Source organism: Gossypium hirsutum, chromosome A01 (genome assembly GCF_007990345.1).
Source record: "Gossypium hirsutum isolate 1008001.06 chromosome A01, Gossypium_hirsutum_v2.1, whole genome shotgun sequence".
In the NCBI taxonomy this organism is placed as follows: Eukaryota; Viridiplantae; Streptophyta; class Magnoliopsida; order Malvales; family Malvaceae; genus Gossypium; species Gossypium hirsutum.
Window position 1 is genome coordinate 2813533 of NC_053424.1, and position 9118 is coordinate 2822650.

General features: G+C 28.3%; 1 long non-coding RNA gene across 1 annotated transcript; it reads left to right on the forward strand.

The window, feature by feature from the left end:
- Positions 1–7225: 7225 nt before the first annotated feature.
- LOC107936106 (uncharacterized) lies at positions 7226–8001 on the forward strand. Its single transcript, XR_001694323.2, has 2 exons — positions 7226–7445; positions 7677–8001. It is a non-coding gene; the product is annotated as an uncharacterized lncRNA (long non-coding RNA).
- The last annotated feature ends 1117 nt before the right edge of the window (positions 8002–9118 follow it).

Consider the following 9118-nt stretch of genomic DNA (forward strand, 5'->3'; position numbering starts at 1 on the left):
TCTCATGAATGCTCTTCGAACGGGTTTTATTTACGGAACTAGCCTTTTCCACTTTTAGGTTTAATTCCGGTTTTAGTCCCCTTAGTATACTGAAATTCATACTCAACTTAAATTTGGCAGCATTTTGATTTTGTTTACTTTTATAATGTTATTACCTAATCGAAATTGATAACACTTTTAATTGGTAACAATAAAGTAGAGGTATTCATAGACTGAGTCAGATCTAGCTCGATTTTAAAAAATTTCTTTAGCCTGGGCTTAATCTGACCTAACTTGCTTAATAACTCGAAGTCGAAAAAAAATTAAGATTTAATATATCATTTAGTTCTCGAGTTTGATGCTTTTTTAAATACGGTACATGTATTATTTTCTGGTTCAATTTGGTGTCTGTATTTGACAAAAGTTATATATTTTGGTACCCAAAAGTTAATTGTCAAAATTATAGTTTTAAATTTTTCATGATTTTGTTAATAAAATAAACTTAGTGTTAGTTGAAAATTTGTTTAATTTCGTGTTTAATTTATCAAATTCAATTCAATGAATGTGATCTCATTCGGTTTTTAGGGTTGATTTGATTAAGTTAATTGCTAATGTTATTAGCTAATTATGAATTTCCATCAAATCAACTCTAAAACATTGATTAAAAACTAAAAATTAGCAATGTAATTTCTGGGTACCAATATATAAAACTTTTTATCAAATACAAGTACCAAATTTGACAAAAAATAACACGGACATCAAATTAAAAAAAATAAATGTCAAACTCAATTACCAAATTATGTATTAAACCGAAAATTAATCCCAAACCTATTCTAAAATGGACTAGGTCAACCGCCCACTAGACCGTGATCCATGAACACCTCTATAATTGATTGCATTTCCAATTAGCACTAACTAAAAAAAACCAAAATTTTGTCAAATTGAAAGATAAGGACAAAGGACTAAGGACTAAATTTATCTCTTTACAGACCAATTCAGTCCCTGTACTATTAAAAAGAATTAAATAAGGTCAAATTCTTTAGCATAATTAATATTTTTTTAAGTTTTTATGGTTTTGTAAATGAAATCTTTTGTTTGGAATTGAATTGCAATTAAAAAATTAATTTTTAAGATATTGTTTATACCGTAAATACTAACTCTGTTATAAATTAATTTATTTGATTCTTTTTAATAGTATAAGAATTAAAATAATCCATTTAATAATATAGGAACTAATTTGATTCAGTACTATCAGACCTTTTAAGTAGTTTAACCTCTTTCAAAATGGATAATAGTGATGGGTTTTGAGTTTCTGTCCACTTGTAAAGTGGATAATGGCCCATTAATATGGTGTGCCTCGAATTACAATGAAATTTTTAAGATTTGTATTAAATTAATTTTTTTATTTGAAAATCTTAATTTAATGGTTAATTTTCTGGCTGATTTAAAATTTTGGTTAGGCTGTTTTCATATGACGTCATATATTATTGATACAATTAAGTCGACAAATTTTGCTAGAAACTATCATCAATGATAATGATTGGACTGAGATTTTTAAGTTGAAAAAGTAAGAGGATTAAATTTTTAACTTTTAAAATACAAAGACTAAATCTCAACTTTTATCGAAATATAAGGACTAAGAACATATTTTGACTTTTTTAAAATCCCAATTTCAGTAAGTAAGGGTGATAGGTATCTAGTTGCAGTTTTTGTAAACTATACCAAGGTCACTAAATTATAGTAAGTTTATATTTTTGTCATTCAATTTTAAGAACTTATAAGTCGATCATTGAATTATTTGAATGCTTTAGTTTAAATTGTTGAACTATTCGAACATTATCATTTAAGTCACTGGCCTGTTAACTTTGCACCCGACATGTAATATTGCAGTTAAGTCACTATTTATCATAGGGTAAATTACACATAAGGTTACTCAATTGTTATTAAGTTTACACTTCGATTACTTAATTTTAAAAAGTTAAAAATTGGTTACTGAATTATTTGAAAGTTATACAATGGGATTTTGGGACCTTTTTCACAACTGTCCAGCCTCCTTATTCGACGAAGAAACACATTAAACTAAAGTTTTTCCCTCCTCTTTCAACTTTGTGATTTAGTTTTCCTTGAAATGACTTAAAACTTCATTGATTTAAACCTAAAGCTTTAACAAAAAAGGTTTCTTATCTTCATTCACCATCATTGGATGGCCACCTCACTTCGATATGTTTCTCTTTTAAGTGAGACTTTCTCTTTGACTGTTTGGATTGAGCCTTTATCGTTCGAAACTCTTCAACTAACTCCTGATCAAATCTGATACATTTGACTCCTCTCTCTCTCTCTCTCTCTCTTCTTTTTTTCTTGATTTTTTTATCCCTTTAATTTTATAGGTATTTTTTTGGGCTTGCTGAAATAAGAGACTTTCATCCTATATATATATATATATATATGTGTGTGTGTGTATGTGTTTGCTTTGATTGTGGTTGTGGCAATATTTGATTGTTGATTCGATATAAGGGTGTGTGAATAGCTTGATTGTAGATTTTCTTGAGTTATGGTTTTGGTCGAAAAGGAAATGATGAGTGGGTTAAGTATAAAAGGTTGCTAAGTTGATTGGTTTAGAAGTGAGGCGTGGAATTGACAATGGCTTTGCTAGGGTTTAGAGCTTGAGTCATTGATAGTATTTGGATTATTAGGTTAGGGATAATGGCGCAAAGATTGAGTAACCAAAGGGTAAACTTGTACACACTAATAATTCAATGCCAAACTTGCAACTTTTACTAATAGTTGAGTGGCTTAGGGTGTAGCTTACCCCATGATGAATACTAACTTAATGAGCACATCAAATGTTTGTTATTAAGATAACAAGCCAATGACTTAAACGATAATGTTCAGATAGTTTAGTAACTAATTTGTAATATTTTGAAACTAAGTGACTAAAAGATAAACTTATTAATAGTTGAATGACTTTGGATGTAATTTACCTCTTTTTTGCATAATTAAGTTATTGTATGTTGACATTGCACTTTCAATGAAGGACATAAGTTCAAACCTTAAAAACAGCATTGAGAAATAACCATAAATCTTAAACATGAGTACTATAAAATGAACATAAATATTTAAGTGAGTTTTGTATCATTCACATCTCCCAAATTTATAATAATAATTAAAAAAAATTGTGAATTACAATTAAATATTTAAAAAAATGATAGGAAATTTTTACATGGAAACTGGAAGTAGGACCACCAATAGTAATCACTATTCTGCAAGAATCTTTGCAGAATTCTGTTACTCTCTTTTTTCCTCTCAAATGTGCCTCTCTAATACCCACACCACCTCCAAATTGGACTCACATGCACAAAGGAATGGAACTCAAAATTGAAATAAACACTTTAGGGACAAAATTTAATCAAATATTAAATATTAATATTAAATACAAAAAGAAAATTAAAAATTATTAAATTCTTTTCAAGTTATTTTAAATTAAAATTGAGTAGAAAATTTCAATAAAAAATTAGATTTTAGAGATAAAATTTAATCAAATAAATGTAAAGTGGTGAACTTTAATATTGAGTTAAAAGAATAGTAGTAAATTTACCTTTGATTTATAATCACAATGATAAATATTGATTAAAATGAAAAATAGTTTCAACTTCACTTAAAATAATAGATATGGTGATAAATAACATTTGTGGGGTTTTCGTCCAAATTTTATTCTAGTTTAAGTCCTACGATATATGGACCTATTTCAAATTTATTCTAGTCTAAGTTCAAATATTTTGTGATTACTAGTCTTTTCATTTGCGTGTTATAGGAATTTGATAGTGGTCAATATATTGATTGTAATTGTAATTCTATTTGTGCATTATATTGATTGATTCTTATTGTAGTAGGAATTTGAGGATTTTCATTTAGATTTAATTTTTTTCAAGATGAAAATGCTGATGTGGCATTAAACTATTGAAAAAGTGATACAAATGATGTGATGTCACAATTTCGTACAATCATTTCCCCAGAACCAAAACATTATGAACTCTATGAATGCACTAGAATTAAATTGATGAACCTTATAAATGTACTCAATAATAAGCAATTACATGAGCCATATGCTTAGCAGTTGCCACCCCAGTTGAACCTCTGCATCAATAACCTCATGGAATCATGTTATCGACCATGGTTCCAACAACTGCAAGATAGCACTACAGCAAGGTAATTTGTAGCTTGTTGTTGTAACGAAGTTGATTGTGGTTACTCCACGGTGTCACTATTACGTTTTATCATAAAAGTTGAGCCTTGACTAGATCAAGTCACCAAGAAAGGATCAAAGTCAGCACGAATACCTTGATACAACATACCAATTACGCTTGATCCGGTACCGACTACATCATATATTACACTTGATCCGGTATCGATCCTACCTTTATTTCCAACGGTGTGGATTTTAGGCCATCTAGGACATTATTGGTTTCCTGATTTGGTTAAAGTAGCCTTGTTGGTAAAGTCACTCTCCAATGAAAATTTATATGTGAGAAGTGGGGGATGACTCCAAGCATTTTAAGCGATAATATTCTTTGTCCGAACACACGGTTCCTTGATTCAACAATTCAGGGTCTCATGTTTCACATCAACTTCCCTAATATGATAAAGGCAATAGCCCCCCATTTGATGCTGGCTATTGCCAACAGCTTCATGCAAGTTCATTGGTATGTACGTTGTACCTACAATTTCAATGATTGATTCTCTTTATCTTGTTTTCCTTTTAATCACGTTTCGATTTTCGTGGTGAAAAAAAATTCAGATATCTTAATCTTACAATTAGATCTTGGGCTTTGATCGGCTCAATTTGAATCGGGTTAATTCTAATTTTTGAAAATTTTTTATTATTTCGAGTCAGATCGTTTTAAATTTGAATCCTTAAATTTAAAATTTGAATCGGCAAAGGTTACGTGAATTTTAATCCTTAAATTTGAAATTTGTGAAAAATTAATGATGAGATATTATGAGATTGTAACCTTCAAGTGATGATATGACATTATCTCAAAATATCACATTTTCAAATATTAATAAAATCCAAGCTCAGGAATTAAAATGGACTTAGTTACCAAGTGTAGGTATTAAAGTGGACTAAAAAAAGGTATATATATACCAATGTGAACTTAATTATCAAATTTAAGGACCAAAAATTATATTAACCCTATACTTGTTACAAAATATTTCCTAGGGGACTGTGATGCCAATGCCTCCATTGCTCGCATGCCCTCCACCCTCGAGGTTCTATCTATAAAGTTTTTTTATTGTTTTCCCTAAAAATGCTTTGTAAAATTAAAATATATATATATATATTATTTTTAACTTTAAATAAATTGATCTTGATTCAAACTCATATAAATGTAAAAATAAAAAAAATAAAGAAAATTTTCAACCGTTTTTAAATATAAAAAATACAGGTGTAGGAATTATTTATTTTATTTATCAATTTTTTATTATAGGAAAATAAGTGTTAAATATATATTCAAATTAAAAAAAGGTTAATAGACTAAAAAAGCCTTAAACTATTATACTTTGTTTAAACTAGCCCCTATTCTTTTTTTTTTTGTAATTAAATAAGCTCCTAACCTAAAATTTTTACCCATGAAAGCCATGATTTTACTATTAAAGTGAAATATTTTTAAAAAAATTAAACTAATTTGAATTTTATGAGAATAGTTTATTAGATAAAAATAAAATAATAATTGTTGAAAGTAAAACAGAATAATATTTTAAAATTTCTTGAAAGTGCTTATATAATAGCACACTGAACCACTCTTTTGAAAATTTTGATTACTCTTTTAAATTTTATGTTGATGTTAAAAGTGTATAGAATTTTTATTGCTTCAACAATAAATTAAGATAAAAGCTTGAAATTAAAAATAATTTTACTTTGATATTAAAATCAGTAGTTTTTATGGGTAAAAATCATAGGATAAGGGCTTTTTTTAAACTAAATAATAGTTTAATGACTTGTTTAAATAAAATGTAATAGTTTAAAGACCTTTTTAATATATTTACCTTTGAAAAAAGGTTGAAAGTAAAAATTATATTTAAAAAATTAAATAGGAAATAAAAGTTGTATAGGTAGCTACCTAAGTTGGATTTGTTCATTTACAAATGATATTTTCATATTCATTCATTAGGAGAAATTTATCTTAATAAGTACTTTTATTGTGTTAAAATTATGTATTTAGTCTTCATACTTTAATTTGATATAAATTAAAATGTAAGTCTTTTTTTTAAAGTCTGACTGTAGCTTTGAGCGACAATTCAACAATTCATATGGTAGACTAGTACTCATCAAGTAGAAGAACATATCTTAGCTCTAAGCTGGTATGATTATCAGTGGCGAAGCCAAGAGGGGCAGGCAGGCCTGGGGCCCTTTTGGTTAAATGGGAAAATTTTCTATTTAGCCCTTCCCGAAATATAAATCATTTAAATTAAGTATTTAAGCTCTTGGATAAATAAAATTTTTTATTTTTAGCCCCTCTAAATAATTAATAATATAATTTAAGCATTTTAACAAAAAAATTTTAACCTTGTTCCTTCCAAATTTTTTTATAATATTATCCCACCCCCAAATAAAATTTCTGACTTCTCCCTTATTGATGATTTGTGTTAGATATCGAAGAAGAAAGTTATTTGAATTTTGGTTTGCATATTCATGACATTCAAAGTTGTTTCATGAAGTGACACGGTATCAAGCTGTGACACGGTTTGGCCACACGGCCTCGGCCTTTCCACAATGTCAGGGGACACAGGCGTGTGACTCTTGTTTGCATAATTTTCCTATTTTTCTATTTTGTTTCAATTTGATACCTGATTGATACTGAATTGTTTTTTAAGCTTCCTTATGCTCAATATAAAACCGAAATAGATTGTATTACATGATGTACTTGATTATATTTGATATGATGATGATTAATTGAGATTTTGATAAATAATTTGTATGTAATTGTTTGGTATTTATTCGTAGCATCCTATTACTCAGGTTCAACAACCGGATCGGGTAAGGGGCGTTATATGAAAAAAAAAAGGTAAATTATAAAAGAGGATAGAAAGTTTATCCTTTCAATCGGAGCCAAAGGTGAAAACGGATAAGTCCACACAACAACAATTTTAAAATTAAGTGTCCAATAACTTAAATAAAAAATTTTAAATAATTTAGTGACAATTTTATAATTTTTAAAATTGAGGAATGATGGAGTCAACAGATCTCGGGCTTCCACGTAGTTGGTTCAGTGTGGCTGACTATGCAATATCTCTCCCTATAAAAAGCCTAACCCCATCTCTCAATTCTCCTCTTACAATCAAAATTTTCATTTTACTGTGATTCCAATTCTTCCTGGCCTCTCTGTCTCCATACAAAAACAAAATCATGGAGGAAAACGAAAAGAGAAAGCTTTCAAAGAAGAAACCAACCCACAATCTTCCACAAGGTATGGTAAAACAAAAAGTTTTCCGATCACATCGTTACTATTGCAACAACTTAAATTTTACTCTGTAATATTATCTTCCGATTTAATCAATTCAGGCTCAAGTTCGAGGATTTAAGATTTGGGATTTAAAATTTAAAATTTAAGATTTAGGGTTAGTTTAAATTAAAACCAAATAAATTACACTTTTTATTTTATTTCATCTAATTATTTTATATCTCTTTTTTTTTTCAGGTCATCTAGGGCTGATGCATGGCAAATCTTATATGAAAATGGCTTCTTCCTCATCATAATCTGGTGCTATCCTACCTGAGCTTTCCTTCGTTTCTTTTCTTTTTTCTTTTTACTTATTTAATTATATAAATAAATAAATAATATCTTCTTGACCTTGTAAGACCTTTTGTTGGGCATGTAAAAGGCATTCCAGTATTTGGTGTTATAGTAGTGGTTGGGTATTGTTCTACACCATTGCCACCCATCTCTTCTTCTCCTTCCTTGTCTATCCCTCCTGAGCTGAACTTTTTAACCTTTGTAATAACACTACTGCTGTTCTTTTTCATTTATTAAGAGTAAAAGCTTTCACTTTCTTATTTGGGTTGAGGCTATGAAAGCCACCATAAATTCAATTTTGTTACTCTATGTGCAGAGAGAATATATATATATATACACACACATACATATATGCTTTTGCAAGCACCGGTTTCGTTGTTTTATATGTTGTTGGGGGTGGAAAGTGAGAGAATAATTAAATAATAGGAATAATATTTGATTGTTAGTAAAAAAAATCGCGATAAATATCCTAATTATGATAAAAAATAATTTTATTTAAAAAAATTATAATTATTTTTTTCCCGAGTTAGGATTTATACTGGATTTAGGGTAGGGGAGAAAATCAAAAATATATTATTTTGAAATTATACATTTTTGTTGAAGTTAAAATATAATTTTATTAATATATAAGGATTAAGTCAAAAATTTATGATTATTGAAGGTAAATTATAATTTTATCATGTATTTAATTAAAAATTTATAAACTTTGAAGGCACAAAATTAAAAATTTTCATTTTAAAAAAACTAAGACCTACTAACTTGCATTCGTTTTTTATTTAGGGTTTAGGGTTTAAGGTTTAGGGTTTAGGGTTTATATCAAATATTTTATTGATATTTATTCATAAATCTTTCGATATTTTCTTATAATATTCTCTAAGATTGGTAGTGTGTAAGAGTTTCTTTGCTCCCTCGTGACTGGTATACTGTTAATTAATGAATGTACCCACATACATATAATTATGCATATAGTTAAAATGTGTTTTAAGTCCCTATATTTTTATATATTTAAATTTTAATTTTTTTTGTTGTTATTTTTAAAGTATTTTTTATTTTTTATATTTCAAAATTTAAATCCAATTTTTAATATTAGTGTAACATTTTAAAATAATAATTTGTTGAGGGTGGGTCGGCTTCTTCAAGAGAAATCTTCAAAATGGTGTTCGTTGAGCAGCAACTAAGCCTCCAACAACCGAAAGCATTGTCCTCGTGTCGGGATTTTATCTTTAGCTACCATAGAAAGTTGTGTACAATTCACGAAGAGGGAGCCTCTATTGATGGTACCTAGAAGACTCAAGAAATGTGTGAATAACAATGGAGATACCTGAACATAGGGCGACTCAAACCAC